The sequence below is a fragment of the Puma concolor genome, chromosome B2 (genome assembly GCF_028749965.1).
Source record: "Puma concolor isolate L17-30 chromosome B2, mPumCon1.1.hap2, whole genome shotgun sequence".
NCBI lineage: Eukaryota > Metazoa > Chordata > Mammalia > Carnivora > Felidae > Puma > Puma concolor.
The window spans coordinates 140137108-140162385 of NC_141671.1; the positions used below are offsets into that span (position 1 = coordinate 140137108).

Genomic DNA, 25278 nt, shown 5'->3' on the forward strand with positions numbered 1-25278 from the left:
TCTTCTGGCTTTAATGTTGGTATCTTCCTCTATTTTATGAAGCCCTGCATGAAAATTAATGTTTATTCTTTTATTGTCCTATTTTTAGTTCCTTGCAGAGTACCTGACATATTTGTTAAAGTCTTTGAATTCTTGAATGAATTGTTCTAGCAGCTGAGAGAATAATATTTAGAGCTTTCAACTGGTAATGCAGGGTCTAAAGAACCATCAAGAGACTGAGATAAAAAAAATCTATGTAAGAAGTTTATCTCTCCAGTGAAATGTATGAAGACCAGATTCGAGTTATTTCTGTCAGAAATGGTAATGTCGATACATTATAGTATTATCAATAGTCAAAGCTTCAACAGTCATCAATCAATAGATTATAACCTCATCAGGAAGCCTGTGGGGCATTCATTTAGATGCTGCCAGAATTCTGACAATTGTGTTTTTATTTAAAATTCTGGACATCTTTGTTACAACTTCATTTGGACAAATGGTGTCAAGCCTGCAAAAGTCTAAGCTAGCTTGTTTATTCACAGCCATACATTTTCATAAATGATAAAGAAATACTAGAAAGAGTTTATCATTTTATTGGTCTCTGACCCAGGTCAAGAAGTTAGTAGTTTCACAAAGGGAATTTGTAATGTTGCCAGATGATGAAATTGACAACTGGGTGCTTTGGTAGGACCTTTGAGTTGGTGTAGCTCATCTGTCTATTTGATGGTGATGCTCTATCCGGTTATCTTGTGCTATCGCTATCATTTACTGGTATTAAGTAAACATATGTCTTTTGCTTGTGACTCTTGAAACAAGAGGGTTTTTGTTATTTTTGTTTTTTTTGTTGTTGTTGTTAAACAATCATCTTGGCTCTTGTGACATCTGCTCAGATTGGAGGAGAAAAGTGAGCAGTGGGCATAGATGGGAAAGAAGGCGAGAGAGAAAAGTAGTGTAAAATGGAAACCATTGGTGAAGTTTGAGGGAATGGGGGCACAAGACGTTGAGAACATTGCGTGAGTGAATAAATAGCCAAAGAGAAGATAAACGTGTTTGTTTTGTATGGTAGACGCCCTAAGTACAAATAACACTTCAAGGAAGAAAAAAAATCTTCAGACAATTACTAAATAAGATTGTTTCAATAAAATACCGCTCTTATTGTCAAAATAAAAACCATTCCTGCTGACCCACATATAACATTTTAGGTCTAAGAAATGTATCCTCAGATGAAAGAACTATTAATGTATCTTACTTTCCCCATGGCACTCATATTATACAGGGGAAGTAATCACATGGTCAGTCTGTTCTGGGGAAGCTCAGTCAATCATCACGTGTTCCCTAACCTCTGCCTTACAAGTAAAATGATAGCAGTGCAAGAAAAGTAACAAGCCAGAGATTTAGCATGCAGGGATGGAGTCTGGTAACATGGATCGGTTTCATTCCCTTTTAAACAAGCTCATTTTATGCATGAATGCAATGTGAAATACTCCCACGGTTGGCCTGAGGAAGGGGGGTATTCCTGACCATAACACTATTGCTGATATTAAAATTTAAATAAAAGAAGATTACAGAAATCAATTCATCTTTTATAATCAGAAGGGTTTTTAACCTTTTAAAAATAGTATGTTTATCATTGAATTTGCTCTTTAATTTTAAAATAATCATGTATTTATATGTGTTAGGTCATTGATAATGGCATAGTTACTTTTATCAAAAATGGCAGAAAATGAAACGCACTTTGATTTTTAGGAAAGAGCACATGAGAGTATCATGGCAATATATACCAAAAGAGAGACCTGGAAATCCTAGAATTTGGGGGAGAGTTACTTCCTTGTAAGTTCCTCAAATGTTGAGATCTACATCTCATTGGAAGATGAGGGGAGGTGTAACAATGTAATCATGAGCATATGAAAAGAGAGCGGGTGTTGCTGGCATTAAATGCCCTTCGTCGAGATAAAGAGACCTGTAATAACTGTACTTTCTGATGGAAGCTGGTTCAATTAAGGGGTATGAACGGATGTGGAGGAATAACAACACCATATCACACTGTTGACTGAATGCAGCTATAATGAGTAGAATCCTCCTACTCCTGGAACTGGTCAACTAGGGACAATTACCAAAATGGGGAATACTGAAGCAACTTGTTGGTGGTCCGGTAGAAGCGTCAATTCTGGTTATGCTAAATTCTTGAGATGTGTATTAGACAGGCAGGTGGTGATATCAAAAGGATATTTATTGGGGCGCCTGGGTGGCGCAGTCGGTTAAGCGTCCGACTTCAGCCAGGTCACGATCTCGCGGTCCGTGAGTTCGAGCCCCGCATCAGGCTCTGGGCTGATGGCTCGGAGCTTGGAGCCTGTTTCCGATGCTGTATCTCCCTCTCTCTCTGCCCCTCCCCCGTTCATGCTCTGTTTCTCTCTGTCCCAAAAATAAAATAAAAAACGTTGAAAAAAAAATTTAAAAAAAAAAAAAAAAAACAAAAAAAAACAAAAGGATATTTATTTATTTATTTATTTAAAAAAAATTTTTTTTAACGTTTATTTATTTTTGAGACAGAGAGAGACAGAGCATGAACGGGGGAGGGTTAGAGAGAAGGAGACACAGAATCCGAAGCAGGCTCCAGGCTCTGAGCTGTCAGCACAGAGCCCGACGCGGGGCTCGAACTCACGGACCGCAAGATCATGACCTGAGCCGAAGTCGGCCGCTTAACCGACTGAGCCACCCAGGCGCCCCTCAAAAGGATATTTAAATGGAAGGACCTGGAATTCAGGGGGGAGAGGATAAAAATATGTGAGTTGTTAGAATATAGGTAGAATTTAGTAAGTCTGGGACAACAGGTGAATAAGGCATTCATTTCCAGTGCAGAATTTAAGGGAAGGGCACTAAAACCCTAGTAATCAACATAAAGAATCTTTTAACTCAACATTTTAAAAATAAAAATAATGTGAGGAAGATGGCGGCGTAGGAGGACGCTGGGCTCACCGCGCGTCCTGCTGATCACTTAGATTCCACCTACACCTGCCTAAATAACCCAGAAAACCGCCAGAGGATTAGCAGAACGGAGTCTCCGGAGCCAAGCACAGACCAGAGGCCCACGGAAGAGGGTAGGAAGGATGGCGAGGCGGTGCACGCTCCACGGACTGGCGGGAGGGAGCCGGGGCGGAGGGGCGGCTCGCCACCAAGCAGAGCCCCCGAGTCTGGCTTGCAAAAGCGGAGGGGCCTGACAGACTGTGTTCCGACAGCAAGCGCGACTTAGCGTCTGGGAGGTCATAAGTTAACAGCTCTGCTGGGAAAGCGGGAAGGCTGGAGGACAAAGGGAGGGAGAGCTGCTGAGCCCCGGACGACAGAGCTCAGTTTGGTGAGGAACAAAGGCGCTCGCCAGCGCCATCTCCCCCGCCCATCCCCCAGCCAAAATCCCAAAGAGAACCAGTTCCTGCCAGGGAATGTGCTCGCTCCGCGCAAACACCCAACTCTGCGCTTCTGCGGAGCCAAACCTCCGGCAGCGGATCTGACTCCCTCCTGCTGCCACAGGGCCCCTCCTGAAGTGGATCACCTAAGGAGAAGCAAGCTAAGCCTGCCCCTCCTGCCCCTGTGCACCTTGCCTACCCACCCCAGCTAAGACGCCAGATCCCCAGCACCACAAGCCTGGCAGTGTGCAAGTAGCCCAGACAGGCCACCCCACCCCACAGAGAATCCCGCCCCTAGGAGAGGGGAAGAGAAGGCACGAACCAGTCTGACTGTGGCCCCAGCGGTGGGCTGGGGGCAGACATCAGGTCGGACTGCGGCTACGCCCACCAACTCCAGTTATACACCACAGCACAGGGGAAGTGCCCTGCAGGTCCTCACCACGCCAGGGACTATCCAAAATGACCAAGCGGAAGAATTCCCCTCAGAAGAATCTCCAGGAAATAACAACAGCTAATGAGCTGAACAAATAGGATTTAAATAATATAACAGAAAGTGAATTTAGAATAATAGTCATAAAATTAATCGCTGGGCTTGAAAACAGTATAGCTGACAGCAGAGAATCTCTTGCTACAGAGATCAAGGGACTAAGGAACAGTCATGAGGAGCTGAAAAACGCTTTAAACGAAATGCATAACAAAATGGAAACTGCCATGGCTCGGATTGAAGAGGCAGAGGAGAGAATAGGTGAACTAGAAGATAAAGTTATGGAAAAAGAGGAAGCTGAGAAAAAGAGAGATAAAAAATTCCAGGAGAATGAGGGGAAAATTAGAGAACTAAGTGATACACTAAAAAGAAATAATCTACGCATAATTGGTATCCCAGAGGAGGAAGAGAGAGGGAAAGGTGCTGAAGGGGTACTCGAAGAAATAATAGCTGAGAACTTCCCTGAACTGGGGAAGGAAAAAGGCATTGAAATCCAAGAGGCACAGAGAACTCCCTTCAGACGTAACTTGAATCGATCTTCTGCACGACATATCATAGTGAAACTGGCAAAATACAAGGATAAAGAGAAAATTCTGAAAGCAGCAAGGGGTAAACGTGACCTCACATATAAAGGGAGACCTATAAGACTCGTGACTGATCTCTCTTTTGAAACTTGGCAGGCCAGAAAGAATTGGCACGAGATTTTCAGTGTGCTAGACAGAAAAAATATGCAGCCGAGAATCCTTTATCCAGCAAGTCTGTCATTTAGAATAGAAGGACAGATAAAGGTCTTCCCAAACAAATAAAAACTGAAGGAATTTGTCACCACTAAAACAGCCCTCCAAGAGATCCTAAGGGGGACCCTGTGAGACAAAGTACCAGAAACATCACTACAAGCATAAAACATACAGACATCACAATGACTCTAAACCCATATCTTTCTATAATAACACTGAATGTAAATGGATTAAATGTGCCAACCAAAAGGCATAGGGTATCAGAATGGATAAAAAAACAAGACCCATCTATTTGCTGTCTACAAGAGACTCATTTTAGACCTGAGGACACCTTTAGATTGAGAGTGAGGGGATGGAGAACTATTTATCATGCTACTGGAAGCCAAAAGAAAGCTGAGTAGCCATACTTATATCAGACAAACTAGACTTTAAATTAAAGGCTGTAACAAGAGATGAAGAAGGACATTATATAATAGTGACAGGGTCTATCCATCAGGAAGAGCTAACAATTATAAATGTCTATGCGCCGAATACCGGAGCGCCCAAATATATAAAACAATTACTCATAAACAAAAGCAACCTTATTGAGAAGAATGTGGTAATTGCAGGGGACTTTAACACCCCACTTACAGAAATGGATAGATCATCTAGACACACGGTCAATAAAGAAACAAGGGCCCTGAATGAGACATTGGATCAGATGGACTTGACAGATCTATTTAGAACTCTGCATCCCAAAGCAACAGAATATACTTTCTTCTCGGGTGCACATGGAACATTCTCCAAGATAGATCATATACTGGGTCACAAAACAGCCCTTCATAAGTTTAAAAGAATTGAAATCATACCATGCATACTTTCAGACCACAATGCTATGAAGCTTGAAATCAACCACAGAAAAAAGTCTGGAAAACCTCCAAAAGCATGGAGGTTAAAGAACACCCTACTAACGAATGAGTGGGTCAACCAGGCAATTAGAGAAGAAATTAAAAAATATATGGAAACAAACGAAAATGAAAATACAACAATCCAAATGCTTTGGGACGCAGCAAAGGCAGTCCTGGGAGGAAAATACATTGCAATCCAGGCCTATCTCAAGAAACGAGAAAAATCCCAAATACAAAATCTAACAGCACACCTAAAGGAAATAGAAGCAGAACAGCAAAGGCAGCCTAAACCCAGCAGAAGAAGAGAAATAATAAAGATCAGAGCAGAAATAAACAATATAGAATCTAAAAAAACTGTAGAGCAGATCAATGAAAACAAGAGTTGGTTTTTTGAAAAAATAAACAAAATTGACAAACCTCTGGCCAGGCTTCTCAAAAAGAAAAGGGAGATGACCCAAATAGATAAAATCATGAATGAAAATGGAATTATTACAACCAATCCCTCAGAGATACAAACAATTATCAGGGAATACTATGAAAAATTATATGCCAACAAATTGGACAACCTGGAAGAAATGGACAAATTCCTGAACACCCACACTCTTCTAAAACTCAATCAGGAGGAAATAGAAAGCTTGAACAGACCCATAACCAGCGAAGAAATTGAATCGGTTATCAAAAATCTCCCAACAAATAAGAGTCCAGGACCAGATGGCTTCCCAGGGGAGTTCTACCAGACGTTTAAAGCAGAGATAATACCTATCCTTTTCAAGCTATTCCAAGAAATAGAAAGGGAAGGAAAACTTCCAGACTCATTCTATGAAGCCAGTATTACTTTGATTCCTAAACCAGACAGAGACCCAGTAAAAAAAGAGAACTACAGGCCAATATCCCTGATGAATATGGATGCCAAAATTCTCAATAAGATACTAGCAAATCGAATTCAACGGCATATAAAAAGAATTATTCACCATGATCAAGTGGGATTCATTCCTGGGATGCAGGGCTGGTTCAACATTCGCAAATCAATCAACGTGATACATCACATTAACAAAAAAAAAGAGAAAAACCATATGATCCTGTCAATCGATGCAGAAAAGGCCTTTGACAAAATCCAGCCCCCTTTCTTAATAAAAACCCTTGAGAAAGTTGGGACAGAAGGAACATACTTAAAGATCATAAAAGCCATTTATGAAAAGCCCACAGCTAACATCATCCTCAACGGGGAAAAACTGAGAGCTTTTTCCCTGAGATCAGGAACACGACAGGGATGCCCATTCTCACCGCTGTTGTTTAACATAGTGCTGGAAGTTCTAGCATCAGCAATCAGACAACAAAAGGAAATCAAAGGCATCAAAATTGGCAAAGATGAAGTCAAGCTTTCGCTTTTTGCAGATGACATGATATTATACATGGAAAATCCGACAGACTCCACCAAAAGTCTGCTAGAACTGATACATGAATTCAGCAAAGTTGCAGGATCAAAATCAATGTACAGAAATCAGTTGCATTCTTATACACTAACAATGAAGCAACAGAAAGACAAATAAAGGAACTGATCCCATTCACAATTGCACCAAGAAGCATAAAATACCTAGGAATAAATCTAACCAAAGATGTAAAGGATCTGTATGCTGAAAACTATAGAAAGCTTATGAAGGTAATTGAAGAAGATTTAAAGAAATGGAAAGACATTCCCTGCTCATGGATTGGAAGAATAAATGTTGTCAAAATGTCAATTCTACCCAAAGCTATCTACACATTCAATGCAATCCCAATCAAAATTGCACCAGCATTCTTCTCGAAACTAGAACAAGCAATCCTAAAATTCATATGGAACCACAAAAGGCCCCGAATAGCCAAAGTAATTTTGAAGAAGAAGACCAAAGCAGGAGGTATCACAATCCCAGACTTTAGCCTCTACTACAAAGCTGTCATCATCAAGACTGCATGGTATTGGCACAAAAACAGACACATAGACCAATGGAATAGAATAGAAACCCCAGAACTAGACCCACAAACGTATGGCCAACTAATCTTTGACAAAGCAGGAAAGAACATCCAATGGAAAAAAGACAGTCTCTTTAACAAATGGTGCTGGGAGAACTGGACAGCAACATGCAGAAGGTTGAAACTAGACCACTTTCTCACACCATTCACTAAAATAAACTCAAAATGGATAAAGGACCTGAATGTGAGACAGGAAACCATCAAAACCTTAGAGGAGAAAGCAGGAAAAGACCTCTCTGACCTCAGCCGTAGCAATCTCTTACTCGACACATCCCCAAAGGCAAGGGAATTAAAAGCAAAAGTGAATTACTGGGACCTTATGAAGATAAAAAGCTTCTGCACAGCAAAGGAAACAACCAACAAAACTAAAAGGCAACCAACGGAATGGGAAAAGATATTTGCAAATGACATATCGGACAAAGGGCTAGTATCCAAAATCTATAAAGAGCTCACCAAACTCCACACTCGAAAAGCAAATAACCCAGTGAAGAAATGGGCAGAAAACATGAATGGACACTTCTCTAAAGAAGACATCCGGATGGCCAACAGGCACATGAAAAGATGTTCAGCGTCGCTCCTTATCAGGGAAATACAAATCAAAACCACACTCAGGTATCACCTCACGCCAGTCAGAGTGGCCAAAATGAACAAATCAGGAGACTATAGATGCTGGAGAGGATGTGGAGAAACGGGAACCCTCTTGCACTGTTGGTGGGAATGCAAATTGGTGCAGCCGCTCTGGAAAGCAGTGTGGAGGTTCCTCAGAAAATTAAAAATAGACCTACCCTATGACCCAGCAATAGCACTGCTAGGAATTTATCCAAGGGACACAGGAGTACTGATGCATAGGGGCACTTGTACCCCAATGTTCATAGCAGCACTCTCAACAATAGCCAAATTATGGAAAGAGCCTAAATGTCCATCAACTGATGAATGGATAAAGAAATTGTGGTTTATATACACAATGGAATACTACGTGGTAATGAGAAAAAATGAAATATGGCCTTTTGTAGCAATGTGGATGGAACTGGAGAGTGTGATACTAAGTGAAATAAGCCATACAGAGAAAGACAGATACCATATGGTTTCACTCTTATGTGGATCCTGAGAAACTTAACAGGAACCCATGGGGGAGGGGAAGAAAAAAAAAAAAAAGAGGTTAGAGTGGGAGAGAGCCAAAGCATAAGAGACTGTTGAGAACTGAGAACAAACTAAGGGTTGATGGGGGGTGGGAGGGAGGAGAGGGTAGGTGATGGGTATTGAGGAGGGCACCTTTTGGGATGAGCACTGGGTGTTGTATGGAAACCAATTTGACAATAAATTTCATATATAAATAAAAATAAATAAATAAATAAATAAATAAATAAATAAATAAATAAAATAAAAAAATAAATAAATAAAAATAAAAATAATGTAAAAGTCCATAAGAAAATATCAAAATTTTACATGTCTTAATGGGACTGGTTGTGATTTACTTAAAGAATGAGTTTAGATAGAGAAGAAAATTAATCCAAGGACTAAACTCTGAAGCATTTAAATGTTTTGGCACTGGAGAGATGAGAAGGAACCAAGAAACAAAGAAAGAATGGCCAGAGAACCAATTGGGAGTGTTTCTGAATGCAAGGAGGTGAAAGCCCAGGAAGGAGGTAGTGTTTAGCTGTGTCATTAGATCACAGGGGTTGAGTGGATAAAGTCTAGATTACAAATAAATTAAGAGATCTTTCGTGATCTTGGTGAGAACTGCTTCAGTTGTGTGTTGGGGACAAAAGCTTGACTGGGGTAAAAGAGAGAGAGCACAGGAGAGTGGTCAGGACAACACTTTTGAGTTTTGTTTTTATTTTTCAGTTTGCACAATGTGATTTTTTTAAAGGTGTAAAATGTGATTTCACAGATGTATAGACTGAAATGATGATCACAATCAAGCTAACGTAACACATATATCGCCTCACTAGTTATCATTTTGTGTGTGTGTGTGTGTGTGTGTGTGTGTGTGGTGAGAACATTCTAGGTCTACTCTCTTAGCAAATTTCAAGTGTGCAATACAGTGTTAGTAACTGAAATCCCCATGCCGCACATTAGGTCTCCAGAACTTATTCATCTTATAACTGTTAAGTTTATACCCTTTGACCAACATCTCCCCATCCTCTTCCTACCCTCCTGAAATCTCTAGAAACTGCTGTCCAATTCTCTGGTCCTATGGTTTGACTTTTTTCAGATTCTACACATAAGCTTTGTTCTAAGGGATAGCAGGGAAGGAGTGACAAGGAAAAGAGTATTTGAGGTAAAGGGAGAGACTTCCTTCAAAGATAGAGGTAACATATTCTGTTGGTGACACAGGAACGTGACAGTAAATGTGGGGAATTGATAATGTGAAGGTATGGAATATAACGACAGGAGGAATAACCTTAGGTAGGTGATAGGAGCTAAGGGAGCTACTGTGTGGAAGACCTGGCTTTATGAAGGCGTGTGGACAGTTCACTCATTGCAATAATAGGGAAGACAAAGAAGACACCAGAAAGGAAGTTACCAGAAATCCTTCTGTATAATTATTTACAAAATTGAATATTTTAAGTCAACTTCTTTTTTTCAAAGGATGCATCCACCTGTCCTCCATACTCCATTTGATACGGTCCATTACCCCATTCTATATTAAAAAAGGAAAAAAACAGAATCCATCAAATGTGAACTCTCCATAACTTTTAATCTCTGACCAAACTTAGCTGCAATAACACTAATCCTTCTTTCCCCCTAAGAGAATCCCCAGTGAAAGTTGGCTTTCCTCCTGAGATCCATTTCTTCCTGTGCTATGGATTCTATCCCCTTTCGTCAGTACACACACACCTTGCTCCCTCCATTATTCCACTTCTTACCTGTATCTTTATCTTCCCCATGTTTTCAAGTCCCTCCCTTGCTCAGGTCACTCCCGCCTAAAAGAAAATAAATGCCTTCTTTAATCCTATATTACTTTAAAAAATCCCTACATAATTCCCTTTTCCTTTGTAGCCATTTCCTTTGTAGCCATTTCTCTTCGTAGCTATTTTACTTTTTAATCCAATTTTTAAAAATTGAGGTACAATTGACTTCTAATATCATATGAGTTTCAGGCGTACAACATAATGGTTCAGTATTTGTATATATTGCAAAGTTATCACCATGCTAAGTCTAGTTAACATCCATCACCATACATAGTTACAAATTTTTTCTTGTGATGAGTTACAATGTTACAGTATTTTTCTTGTGACCAGGACTCTTAACATCTACTCTCTTAGCAATTTCCAAATATGGAATTGTGTATTCTTCACTGTGCTCACCATAATCTACATTCCATCCCCATGACTTATATACTTTATAACTGGAAGTTTGTGCCTTTTCATATTGTACCACTGTACCATTCGCACTGTAAACATTACCAGAGCAATTATTCTAATCACCAGTTAATGATTTCATGGGTTATTTTTATTAATTAATAATAACATTATTAGCAGAAGTATGAACTACTTCAAATATGCAGAAAGGTATAAATAAATAAGATGAAGTTAACCCATAAAAGAATAACCAAACATGAGAAATTCAACAACAAATCGAATCAGAATGCCCTTTGTATATCTCTTCACCTGTATTTCTTTCTACTGACCCCGAGAGAACAGGCAACTCTCTTGAATTCATGTATCCACCTCATAGGTATTTTTCTCTATCTTTTAAGGCAAATCTATGTATGCCCAGAAAATATGATTTTTCTTTGCATGTCTCAACATTTTAATTTTATCAGACTGTGTGCATCCTGCCACTTTTTCTCTTCCATTAAGTTTATTTGTGAGATTTGTCCATGCAGGTACGTGGATCTCTAGGTGTTCATTTTTTTTTTTTTAATTTTTTTTTTCAACGTTTATTTATTTTTGGGACAGAGAGAGACAGAGCATGAACGGGGGAGGGGCAGAGAGAGAGGGAGACACAGAACCGGAAACAGGCTCCAGGCTCTGAGCCATCAGCCCAGAGCCCGACGCGGGGCTCGAACTCACGGACCGCGAGATCGTGACCTGGCCGAAGTCGGACGCCTAACCGACTGCGCCACCCAGGCGCCCCTCTAGGTGTTCATTTTAATGGTCAAGTGATATTTATTACATGAGTACCACTAGAGGTACATTGCATTCCAAATGAATGGATACTGGTGTTATTTCCAGTTTTCTTTCATTCAAAAATCTTGTGATGAATATGTTTGAAGGTTTCCTTATAAACAAGTTGGGTGTTTCTCGAGTGCAATAGTGCTCAAAGTGTGGTTTGGGGCCTGTGAGGTCAGTTATTAATTGTGAAGCAATAATTATAGTTTTCACGCTCACTGTCTCATGACTGCGGAATGGAGTTTTCCAGAGGTAACATGGCACGTGCTATGACCACAAATACGATGTGCAAGTGGGTAGGAGAACTCCAGTTGTCTTCTATTAACAGGCAGTAAAAAGATTTGCAAAACTGTAAAACCATGCCTCCCTTTCAATCGTTTTGTTTTTAAAAATGTGTTATGTGTTAGTGTGATTGGTTTGTTTTGATTTTTATTTTTTTTAAATTTTTTTTTCAACGTTTATTTTATTTTTGAGACAGAGAGAGACAGAGCATGAACAGGGGAGGGGCAGAGAGAGAGGGAGACACAGAATCGGAAACAGGCTCCAGGCTCCGAGCCATCAGCCCAGAGCCCGACGCGGGGCTCGAACTCACGGAGCGCGAGATCGTGACCTGGCTGAAGTCGGACGCTTAACCGACTGCGCCACCCAGGCGCCCCTGTTTTGATTTTTAAAAATTAAACCGTGTTTGTAAATTTTCTGTTTTAATTTCTAATATGTTAAATATTTTTTTCTTTCTGTGATATTCCTGTACAGTCACCCTCTTCACCTCACAATCTCTGGCCAGCATTGTTCTGTTCTTAAATCTCTATAGTTCATCCTTTCAAGAATGTCCCATAATGGGAATCACATAGTATCTAATACATTAAACATTGATGAATATAATCCTTATAAACAAATATTCTGCATGTCCATCATCCTCAATACATTTTAAGGCTATAAAATGTTCAAATATAAAAATAGTCTAACTTCTGCTATGGTGTATACATTTAAGATTTGAATTGCTTTGCTTGTGGTGATGCATTATCACATTTCCTAGATATTGTCTATATGCTCTCGAAATCAATATCATATGGGAATTAGTGCTGTTTTTACGCCTTGGCAATGTTTGGTATTGGCACAGATGTACAATTGTTGCCATTCATTGAGAGCACACTGGTGTTTCCTTGTGGTTTAACTTTGCATTTCTGTCCTTACGAGTACGATAGAGCATTCTGTCCCATTCTTTTTGACCACTGGCTTTCCTCTTCTGAGAACTGAATATATGTTAGGTATCACAGGATATTAAGTGACATGCTATAAAATTAATTCTCTGATGTACAATTACCAGAACATAGGATAATTCCATCACATTTTGCTTCTCTCACCATACATGGATAGTCACTTTGCATGCTTTTTGGAACCACCTGGAAGCTGAATGCACCTTTTCCCAGGGTCCTTGCAGGAGTTTTAAATCCTATGGGGGAGAATGCCCCCATAGGGATAAACTCTCATTTATCTAAATCTATGATTTGTGCATCTTGGTCTCGTACATTTAGAATCCAGTCTCAGGCTTATTCTCTGGACTCCTGAATGTACACATTGGCTAATTCCTGAAGTTCCTTCCAAGTACAGTCCCATTTCTCCCTTAGGAGAAGCAGCAAAGCTGACTGGTGAGGGCGAGGCATGGCACTGTTTATTGACTTCGTGACCAAGAGGAGATGTAGAAGGCAGAAGCTTGGGGTGGGAGAGTGCATGCTTTCTTGCAGGCGTGAGAACCTTCATCACCTTCAAGCAAGAGGGGAGTGCTAAGTTTCAACAACAAGTGCTGCTTGTTTCTGCTGGCACCGCGCATTAAGGGGAATCCTGGAATTCAACAGTTTTAAGTGCATCAAACTAAGTAATCCTATTCCAAGTGTCAGGGCTCCTTCCTTTTTCAGCCAGGACTCTGACCTTGGCATATAGGCAAGTGTTTGAGATTGTTGAAGTTCTTCTATTCTAATATTAAGTGCTATATCTACCCTTCACCTTGCTTTGCTGTCAGGTGTAGGAGGGGACAATGTCTTTAGGAGCTAAAAGGAGAATTCTGAATTTCGCTCTTTGTTTTACCTACTATGCATGCTCAGTCATTAGTTACATTTTTTCCTCAAAATCATCATTGGCACTTATCAATAATTCCAATTCCATTGTTTTATGGTCACAATTGACTCCATATTTGTCCTTTGCCAGATATATTATAGCTGCTAATGCAGTATCTCAAGCTGGAATAGTATCCAGGTTCACTGCCCGTGAAAATTTCAACACTCTCATTGCTACCTTTTGCCAGGGACCGTGTGTTGCAGCTGCAGTGATGGAGTCTTCTTTGCCTTCTGGATGACAAGGATCTAAGCCTAAGTTCCATATTTACCATCTACTTCCTCAAGTTACTTCTAAGACCAACTGCCACAAATTAATTTCCCCGGGCAACATGTGGGAAACTTATTAGGGAATACCTTTAAGATTATCTCTTGGGGAAGGGAAGAAGGTAGGAGTGGAGAAGAGGAAGAAATTCAGTACCAATGTAGTTCCAGTGAAGACCCCCTTTGCCTCCAGCTTAAGCGGGAACTGTCCTTCAGAACTGAGTGAGGGGCCAGGCCTTTATAACAATGTTAGTCAGTCATTGGATGCAGGATACCCTGGGAAGGTGGAATGCCCCAGGACTTGTCAGCTGTTATGCCCAAAGCTGAGGGCTGTCTATCCTCAGTTCTCCCAGCAGGTGGATTAACATGTCTTTCATTCCAAAAGGAGGGTCCGGGGCGCCTGGGTGGCGCAGTCGGTTAAGCGTCCGACTTCAGCCAGGTCACGATCTCGCGGTCCGTGAGTTCGAGCCCCGCGTCGGGCTCTGGGCTGATGGCTCAGAGCCTGGATCCTGTTTCCGATTCTGTGTCTCCCTCTCTCTCTGCCCCTCCCCCATTCATGCTCTGTTTCTCTCTGTCCCAAAAATAAAATAAACGTTGAAAAAAAAAATTTCAAAAGGAGGGTCCAATCCATGGCACATCGTGTGTCCACCATGCCAAGCTTTCAGCTATTTCTGTTCTGTTAAGTCACCACTTTTCTGCACCACTTCTTCACTCTTGGTTTCTAACACTTTGTCTACCCACATCTCCTCTACAATCATCTTTGTTTTTGTGAGTTTATTCCTTAAAAGAAAATACCACTTAAATGTAATTTCAGGAGGGTGTTGGTAGTAAACAGAAGTAAACACATGTGTTTCATACACTCTAAAAACCCAAAATCTGATTGGGGAAGCATGAAAGACACTGTTCCTATTTCTAACACGTGTTGTCCCAGCTTTTATTTCTTTTGTTTTAGATCTAGGTGCTTATCCAGCATCACCTTGGGCATATGAACGGGATAGGAGCTGCACTGGCCAGAATCCTAGTATTGATTATCTTTTCTAGTTTCTAAGGTTGTCAAGCGACCTTATCACAGCAGAGGAATGTATCTCATTCTGAAACATAGGGGATGAGGCCATGACACACACAATACCCTGAAAAACCTTTCTCCCTTAACCATGTGGTCCACCTGTCATTAACTCTCTCTCTCTTTCTCGGGAGAGGAATGGATTCACAGCAACAGACACAGAGAAACACCGTTCTGCTACTTAATTGCATTCTGACTCTATCCTACTTATTCTGGTATCCTGGGGAAATATTTATTATATCCATATTCAATTTAAGAATGAAGAAGCCCCAAGGAATTACACACTAATATTTTAGAAAGTGGTCCTTACCATTTCTAATATTCCCTTAAAACAATACAGTTAGTATGAGCCACAAAATTTAGAGCTTGGCCTGCAGCCTGTTATGAGAAAATTCCACTTAGCTTTAGGCTGCAATGTATCATTTTGTCAAAAATGCAGCTCATACTTACGGTCTTCTGGGTTGTATACCTTCATTTCAGGCAGAGCTCTTATCCAATCCCGATTTAGCTGCACCCACTTCTCTATACCACCGACAAACTCAGTGGGGATGGTTTCCCCAGGATTTTTTTTTTTCAATTGAAGTACCATTTAGAAATGAAGGAACACTCTGTTAACTCCACACAGTTGGAGTTGATTCAGAATGAAGCTACTTGATTTCCACCCTGGAGGGAAAGAACAAATAATGATGAAATTGTCACTCAAAAATAAAGTGTTACAATTTTTCAATTCCCTTTATTCTACGAGAGGTAATTAGATTTAGTAGTGAATTGGCTATTTTACTGGTAAGGATTTTCAGGTAAACCAAAACCAGTGGAGGTTAAATTGTGTGCCCAAAGTCACACAATTTTCCAGTGTGACTGGAGTTGGGAGGAGAGCCCCAGTGTCATGGTGCCTAGAATTGCTGTCTTTCTAATAACAATTAAGAGACGACCGTCTGATTATTTGCTTCTTGTGTTAGATAGTGATTGGTCACATTCTAGTCACTCTAACTTTTCCTTTCTAATTTTTTTTCTTGTCTATTTCACTCACTTGCCCATTGTAAGTTTCCACAAGTGTTTTAGTATATGTGCTGCCGAAGCGAGCACTCCACAAGTGTTGAAATGAGGAGACTTACTCTCTTCCATTGCTACTATGACAACCTATCTCGTCTATTATGACCTTTTAGAACTTTTATGAACACTATTTTTGCTCATTAGCTTCTGTTCTTTACCTGTATGCCATCTATTGGTAATGAAACATGACTCTGATCTTTCAACACATTATAACGTCAGTTCAGGTCTTTCTATTACACAAGTTCATAGTTCTGTATGTCATATATAACTTTTAGAACCGTATTTTCTTATTCAACAACATTTATCTCAAGTGATAATTATGTTTTATATTAATTATTTGATTTATTTTCTTCATGACTTCTTTCTTCATAAGCCTCCATGAAGGCAGGTTTAGATCTGGTTTTTTAAAAATTTTTTTGTTAATGTTTATTTATTTTGAAAGAGAGAGAGAGCATGAGCAGGGGAGGGGTGGAGAGACAGGGAGACAGAGGATCTGAAGCAGGCTCTGTGCCGAACAGAGAGCCCTACATGGGGCTTGAACCCATGAACTGTGAGATCATGACCTGAGCTGAAGTCAGACACAGCCTACTGAGCCACCCAGCCACCCCAAAGAAGTAAGTCTTAAATGGACACAGGAGAACATCCCCATTGCTATGCAACTGGGTTTAGCACAGGTGGAACAAGGAACAACATCCATCACCCTGTTTCTCCCTGGAAGACACCTAACCTCATACTTTCTCAGCTGCAACCTAAGGGTCCAGCTTCTAATCCACTTACATGAAGGTTTTGACTGCAACCCTCCCTTTTGGGACACTGATGGGTCTTGGCACGTCCTCAGCTACTGAAAGCCACTAAGAATAAAGATGGGGGCTTGGACAGTCAATAAGGTTTGAGAGGCAAACAGGAGCTCCAGCTGGGCTGATTGATGAGATTCATCTCCTACATGAAACCACTTTTTCAAAACCATAATGAGAAATCCTCTCACATGGGTTAGGATGTCTATTATCAAAAAATAAGAGCTAAATTCTGATGAGGATGTGGAGAAAAGGGAACACTTGTACACTGTGGGAGGGAATACCAACTGGTATAACCACTATGGAAAACAGTATGAAGGTTCCTCAAGAAATTAAAGATAGAACTACATATGATCTAGCAATCTCATTTCTGGGTATACATCTAAATCCAATGAATTCACTGTCTCAAAGAGATATCTGCACTCCCACATTCATTGCAGCAATATTCACAATATTCAATATTCACAGCAGCCATGATATGGAAACACCTATGTGTCCATTGACTGATATATGGATAAAGAAAATGTGAAACAGAGTGGCTGGTAAAAGGGTACCAACTTTCAGTTATAAAGTGAACAGGTCTGAGGATCTAATGTATAAGACAGTGACTAAATTTGGTAGTTCTGCATTGTATCATTGAAATCGCTAAGAGAGGTGAACTTAAGTGTTCTCACCAAAAAGAAAAGAGCGGATGGATGTGTTAATCAAATCAATGGTAGGAATCCCTTTGCAATATATACATATATCAAATCATCACATTGCATACTTTAAATATATTTTGACTTTATTTGACAATAATACCTCAATACAGATGAAAAAATAAACATAGGCAAAAAAATAAGTGAAAAAAGCCTTTATTTCTGGTGCAGATAACAGCCCATGGTACACGAAAGGTGCTCGATAAACTTTTGTGGTGTAAGTGAATGAGCCAGTTGTCTTTGTTTTCTCTCATATATATTACATTTTTAGAATTCAGTCTCCAAGATTTTTATGTTCTTCATTCTTTATTATTCGTGACTGTAATTACTGCTTTCTTTTCTTTTTTTTTTTTTTAAGTTTATTTATTTTGACAGAGAGTGAGCAGGAGGGGCAGGGAAAGAGGGTGAGAGAGAGAATCCCAAGCAGGTGCTGCACTGTCAGCACAGAACCCAATGTGGGACTTGAACCCATGAACCGCAAAATCACTACCTGAGCCCAAACCAAAAGTTGGCCACTTAACCAACTGAGCCTCCCGGGCACCCCGGTAATTACTGCTTTCTTAAAAAGCACTATATCTAACATTCTATTTCCTCCAATTCTTTGAGAATGTTGTTCAATGATCAGGAGAAGACGCACTCTAAGAAACACCATATGGATTAAATTAATGTCATAGCAATTCTTTGCTAACAGCTCAGATTCTGTGCTTTTGGGTTGGAGGCGGCAAGAAGGCAGGAACAAAGTGTGTGTTGTTTTAGAAGCTGTCATCTTATAGCTGCATCAAAACAATGACAGTCATAATGACAACAGTATATTTGTATGCTGTCTGTGCCAGGAATTGTATTATTAGCATATCTTCGTTATTGTAATTAAGCAATAATCACTGAGCTTGATGTTTTCACCCACTTTTTACAAATGACATGATTTGCCTAAGTCCACGCCACTAAGAGCCGTGCAAGTCCTCAGATCCTGGTCTATCTCATACCAAAGTTTTGGTGATTCAACAACTTGCTAAACATTTTGAAACAACTTCTTAAAGTAATATTTAAGACAAAACTATAAATATATAATGAGTAAATTCAATAGAAGTAGTCAGAAGTAATCATAGTCTGCAGTATATATAAAGCAAATATTTTCCTTCTGTATGTTTTGTTTTATTTTTCCTCACTCCTATTTCTTCCATCTTCCTCAAGACTGTGGAATATATGGCTTAATTAGAAAAATGAGGTTTAATGTGAGTTTACTTGCAAGTTTCTTCATGTCTTGGCCTTATAAATCATTCTCTGTGAAAGCTTTCTCTCAAGGGAGACTGAGGATTTATAGACTTATTTTTCAGTATTTCCACTAAAAATGTCTTCTACAAAACTAAATAAAAGAGTGAACTTGTACTTCGGCAATGGCTTTACTGCCACTCAAAAGAAATACCTTTTGATGAAAAACATTGCATTTGTATGGATCACGGTTACTTAATATCTTTGACTAGAGTTGAAGAGTCTTTTCAGGAGATGGATGAAAAATGAAACGAACAATAGGAATAAAATTATGAGATTAAATTCTTCTTTGAAATTTTGGACTCAGTATTTGTATATATACGTAATTGAAATTTCTCAGTCCTTCTTTCAGTCATTCATTCAACAAGTATTTGTTGTCCACTCTGTGGTAGACACTGTCCAAGGTGATGGGTATGCGATGGCAGATAAGACACAAACAGTCCCTGCCCTCAAGAAGCTTCTGTTCTTCAGATTCTGTGTCTCCCTCTCTCTCTGACCCTCCCCCAATCATGCTCTGTCTCTCTCTGTCTCAAAAATAAATAAAATGTTAAAAAAAATTTAAAAAAAGGGGGGGGGGCGCCTGGGTGGCTCAGTCGGTTAAGCGTCCGACTTTGGTTCAGGTCATGATCTCGCGGTCTGTGAGTTCGAGCCCCACTTCAGGCTTTGTGCTGATAGCTCAGAGCCTGGAGCGTGTTTCAGATTCTGTGTCTCCCTCTCTCTCTGACCCTTCCCCATTCATGCTCTGTCTCTCTCTGTCTCAAAAATAAATAAAATGTTAAAAAAATTTTTTTAAGCTTCTGTTCAATTATGAAAGTTAAACAATAAAAACATGTATATATAAACATGTTTATGTTGTGATTATAACCATTAAAAAATAAAGTGCCTGGTGGCGAAGAATTATAGAGAAGGACTACTTGATTTAAGGTAGAAAGAGAATGAAGTTTTAGTGGAGACAACATTTAAACCCGGAGATTAGGAATTAGAAACCAGTGAGGGCAAGGTCTGGAGAACACAGTATCTGAGATTTCACAGGTACAAATGACTTATAGTGGAGAGCGTCACATTTTAGGAAAAGGGAGTGTGATTCCTGCCCAGTGATAAGGAAGAACAGGGACATATGTTGAGGCTGTAGACATTGACATGGTTCCAATAATATAGAGTTTAGGAACTCAGGATAAAGATTGGATTTTACTCAAGTGCTCTGTGAAGACACCAAAGTGTTTGAGGCAAGTAACAATACGACCTGACTTATATTTTATAAAAATTACTCTTACAAGGAAAATGCAGTGAAAGAGAAACGATAGAAAAGCAAATGGGTAAGGAGCAGAACTTTCCAGAGAAAAGTTGACAGATGGTGGCCCCGAAGGGTGAAAGAAATGGATAAATTTGAGTCAGGGGGAGAACAGTTTTATTAAAACAATGGACCAGATTTACAACTACAGAATTTCAGGCTTGGTAGCACCCAATTAAGTGGCATTTTGGTAGAGAGATGTTCTAGTGCCTTTTAGAAAACACAAAATAGGCTATTACTTCTGTTCTCAATTGTTGTTCTAGTGCTAATTACCCCGTTAATGGCCTATATCGTCTCTTTCTCTCTGTCCACACTTTTGGTCTGTGCCCTGTGGCATTTGACACCTGGGACTAAAAAGAAACAATAACTTCAATCACTAATTTTTGTTGCTCTGCTTTCTACATGGGTGAGGAATTAAAGACAATGATATGCCCACAGATAACACCTTAATGGATTCCAATTACTCATCCTATTTCTGATTTCCACATTTAAAAAGAAAGAAAGAAAGAAAATGAAGAAAACACAAGAGCTGGCAGTTGTCCTTCTTGTTGTAGTGGCAGGTAATGAGACAGCAGGGCTCTTTGTACTGGGGCCCTGAAAAAGGAATTTGAATGCATTTAAGCCTTTGTTCTTCGCTTACGATACTTTAGAACTCAAGGAAATTTGTTGCATTCAGTCGAATTTAATTTTTCTTTTATTTTCATTTTGACTGAGGTAGAAATGTTTTTAAATAAAATGCAAGTCATCAACATATAATTTGTTCTTCTAAAAACTGTAGTTATTTTCATAAATTTTATTTCTACTTAAGAAGCAAAGTTGGTATTTCTGGAGGCCCTTCTCATGCAAGACAGGTTTAGTCTTCAATTTCTGTGATTCCATTGTCATGACCATGTGTGACCTCCGAGTAGAGTGTGAGTATAAACACATTTGGCTTTTGTGTCAAAGGGTGACATTTTCCCTTTAAAAATAAGTTTTGTGTTTTTTACCTGGGCCTAACTTGAGAGCTGTGTGTTAAATATTGTGAGACCGCTTCCGGCACATGAAAGAAAAACCTCAATAGGGTATGAGACTTTTTTCAACTATTTGCTTAAAAATGTACTTAAAAATCTCAAAGATGAGAAAACTTACTCATAATTGATTGAATTGTGTGATGAAATATAGTATCAGATCCTAGATCTGGGTTACCAATACAACTGATGATTATTGGGCCTGAGTGGTTATTTTTGACTTGTTATCATTATTTGGCCATTATTTTTTATCACTCACAATTGCAAAATGACAAAAATTCATAATTTGCTATATGTGCCGTTGGGGTCATATTGAATTAAAAAACACTGTTCTGTAAACATTTGTCAATGAGTATCCTGCCATAGATGATGAAATTGGTGGGATGTGAAACATGATATAAACTTTTTTGATCCCCAGTTAAAATTCAAATACAACATTGCCTAGAAATGGAATTTTATCAAATGTGGGTTTTTTGTACCATGACATGATCATATACACATAACATATAATTAGTTTATTAATATGATGAATAAATAAGTTTTCAAATGACGGGTCAACTTTGCATCCTTGGAATAAATTGAACTTGGTAATGATACATTAATCTGAATACATTGCTAGATTTTATTTTCTATTATCACACATTCCTTAATAGTTTTGCATATTAATGAAATGAAAATGGATATTAATTATAATTTCTAGCACTTTTTGTCTGGCTTTGGTATATAAATATTATCACATAAGTCTGGCCCTTTTCTGCTCCCTAGAAGATTTATATGAAAATGAATGTCTTTTTCTAAATGTTAGTATATCCATGTATACAATTCTGGTAGGTTTGAACTCTCCAGCATCTCCAGGACTATTATCATCATTCGATTTCCTCTTAGTTCATCGGTATCACTTGCCTGCCACACATTCATCCTGTGAGTCTATCCATCAGGGCAAAGTTTATGGAGGCAGCTAAACATCAAGAGAACACAAGCAAGGGGCTTGTTAACCCCAAAGAACGTAGTGAAGACAATGAAATGCCAGAAGATGAAAAAGACATGGGATGGAAAAGTGGATGCCATCCTTCAGAAGAAAGGCAGAAGGGGCCACAATTCCAGGGGGAAGTGGTATTTTCTCAGAAATAAAGGGCTACTGCTGCCACTCCTTTAGGGGATGCACCTATCACCCTGGGCAAAAGGTAGAATCCACATTTGGCAAGGAGACCAGTCATCTAGCCGAAATCATGTTTTCTCTAATCCCTTTTAATCTTTTTTTGTTTCTTTTTTTTATTCACATCTGTCCTTTTTCTGTTTTTGTTTTTTGTTTTTTTGTTTGTTTGTTTGTTTTGTCCCTTATTACGCCTTTTTGTGGTGGCTATACCCACTGGTGTTCCTTGTAACTTAGCTTTCATTTATGAAAACTTTTTGTCTTTTTCTTCAGTTTTTTCCTGAAATCTGTGAGTTCCCTGTGTAGTTTCTCATTGTTGCGCTATAACCCCAAGTTTTCTTGACATTTTCTGTTTGTTTTCTTAATTTTGCTTTGTGATGTTTCTTCGTTGATGCAATTGTTCTGTTTGAATTTCTTTTAAGTTCAGGTTGAAATATTTCATTACTACTTTCTGTTGGTGATGACATTTTTTTCTGGTGAGTTTGGTTTGGGTTCTAAGAGGCTGTGCTTAATGTATTTCTTTTATCTTGAAATGTCTTTGTATGAATGCTACTGTCTTATTTTTATGTCGTCAATATTTGAATAAATTGGATTTTCTCCACTGGCTTTTAGTAGAAGGCTTTCTGAAAGATAAGAAGTTAGCGTACTTAACTGGTTGCTTAACCCAAAGGATACCTTTTTGCTGGTAAAATGAGGAATAATTTCTTTGATATTTGTTGTTTTTTTTTGTGGCCAGAAAAAAATCTGCTTCTGTGATGCTGTATTATTTCTGGAGGGCTTCTACCAATATACATTTCTTTCCTTCTCTTTACCTTGACTCTTACAGATATTGCCCCCATAGCCCAAGATAGTCCCTTCTGTTTTAGATCTTGTGTTGACTTTGCTCTGCCTCCTTTGTCCTCCACATACCTTCCATGCTTTGTTTTCTTCAACATCACAAGGCTTCTTCCCTATCCCGATTGTTTTTAGATCGTTTTTTAAATTTTTAATTTTTTTATTTTTTTATATGAAATTTATTGTCAAATTGGTTTCCATACGACACCCAGTGCTCATCCCAACAGGTGCCCTCCTCAATACCCATCACCCACCCTCCCCTCCCTCCCACCCCCCATCAATCCTCAGTTTATTCTCAGTTTTTAAGAGTCTCTTATGGTTTGCCTCCTTCCCTCTCTGTAACTTTTTTTTCCTCTTCCCCTCCCCCATGGTCTTCTGTTAAGTTTCTCAGGATCCACATATGAGTGAAAACATATGGTATCTGTCTTTCTCTGCCTGACTTATTTCACTTAGCCTAACACTCTCCAGTTCCATCCACGTGGCTACAAAAGGACAGGTTTCATTCTTTCTCTTTGCCACGTAGTATTCCATTGTGTATATAGACCACAATTTCTTTATCTATTCATCAGTTGATGGACATTTAGTCTCTTTAGATCTTAAAAGTAGTGGGATGCTTTTTTCACTTGAAGGGACTTTGGGCTGGTATTTCTTGGCTCTGCCTATCAGTAGGATGTCTCAACACACCCCTCCCCCCGCCTCTTTTTTTTAGTTGAGCGTGCTCACCTGCTTCCCCACTGTGCTTTCCTATGCCAGTTTTGCTGATCCTATTGTTTCCCTTCAATCTGAATATATTTCTTTCTTTGGCATTGAGTTTCACTCAATTTATATGTAATTGAGTGTTTACTAATCTTCCATATTTTTCTGGGCAGACTGGCGCTCTTTTCTGTTTTCTAGTTTTTGCTTTGAAGCAGTTAGTGGCCTTTTCTTCTGCCACTCCTAAATATGCCTTGGTGATCTAAATGTCTCTGGTTTTGTTTTTTTATCTTCTATCTATTATTCTGTCTGTCATCTCCCTATCTATCTATCATCTGTCATTTTGGGGGAGGATTGATTGAGCTCTTTGTATCGAAGAATTTATGTCTTTTATCCTTCTCGAAAGTTCTCAGCCATTATTTCTTCCGACAGAGTATATTAGAGGGAAAAGCCTAGGATTATCACAAAATGGAACCTCTACCTCTTCTTTCTTTTACTCAAACTTTTATTAAGCATTAGACTTTCTTAGTTTCTTGTGTTTCTTAAATTTTGTTTTTCGTATTTTTTATTTGTCTCTCTGTAATCCATTCTTCAATATCCCTTCAGGTTGATTTTCTGGTGTACTAATTCTTTCCTTGGTGCCTTTGAATTTGCTACTAAGCACCCTTATTAAGTAAATCTCAATTGTTTTATATTGTATTTAACAAAATTCTATATGACTTTTTTCAAATGTTCCCGGTAAAATTGTATAGTTTTTTAAATATATTTCTTATTTGTTAATTTTCCATTTTAATACTTTAACATGTTAAATTTTATTACTTCATATTATTTATCTGATAATGCCAAAACTTGCTGTATTTCTGGGTTAGAATATATTATTTGTTATTTCTTCTGACTCTTTGTCTAGTCCATTGTCTATTCCATTACGAGCTCTTGTATATTTAAATGTCATCTTTCAAAATTTTCTTTGGGTGCACATTTTTCCTAGAGTTGTTGTTGTTGTTTGTCTTTTGGTATTTAGCCATGAAGCTACTAAGAATACTTGTTCTTAATTTAAATAGAATTTGGCTTGTTTTTTCGGGGAAAATAATTTTTAACTATCATCCAGAGTCAATGCTGATGATAATATTCTTACAGTCTTTTACTAGACAGTAGATTTTCCCTAATTTATCCACTCAGTTTGCCACCATTATTGGTTCTTTCCATTTACGGGGGTTCAGATACAAAAGGTTCTACTTCATGTTACCTTTGGCTTTTCTTCTGATCTCTTTAAATGGACCACTGAAGCAAAACTCTAAGCAAATATGACTGTTTAGGTGTCCCAGTCAAGAATACGGAAGGGTAAACAGCATCTTTTCTAAATCCATTTTTCTTTCCTTCCTTCTTTCTTTCCTCCCTTCCTTTTCCAAGTTGTTTAGTATTTCTCATACTA

The 25278-nt window shown here is 38.9% G+C and overlaps 1 long non-coding RNA gene across 1 annotated transcript; it reads right to left on the reverse strand.

Moving 5' to 3' along the window:
• Nucleotides 1-10021: 10021 nt before the first annotated feature.
• On the reverse strand, nucleotides 10022-16112 carry LOC147581307 (uncharacterized). Its single transcript, XR_015250885.1, has 4 exons — nucleotides 16085-16112; nucleotides 15505-15717; nucleotides 10369-10425; nucleotides 10022-10142 (listed from the first exon to the last, which is right to left on the reverse strand). It is a non-coding gene; the product is annotated as an uncharacterized LOC147581307 (long non-coding RNA).
• Between the last annotated feature and the right edge of the window lie 9166 nt (nucleotides 16113-25278).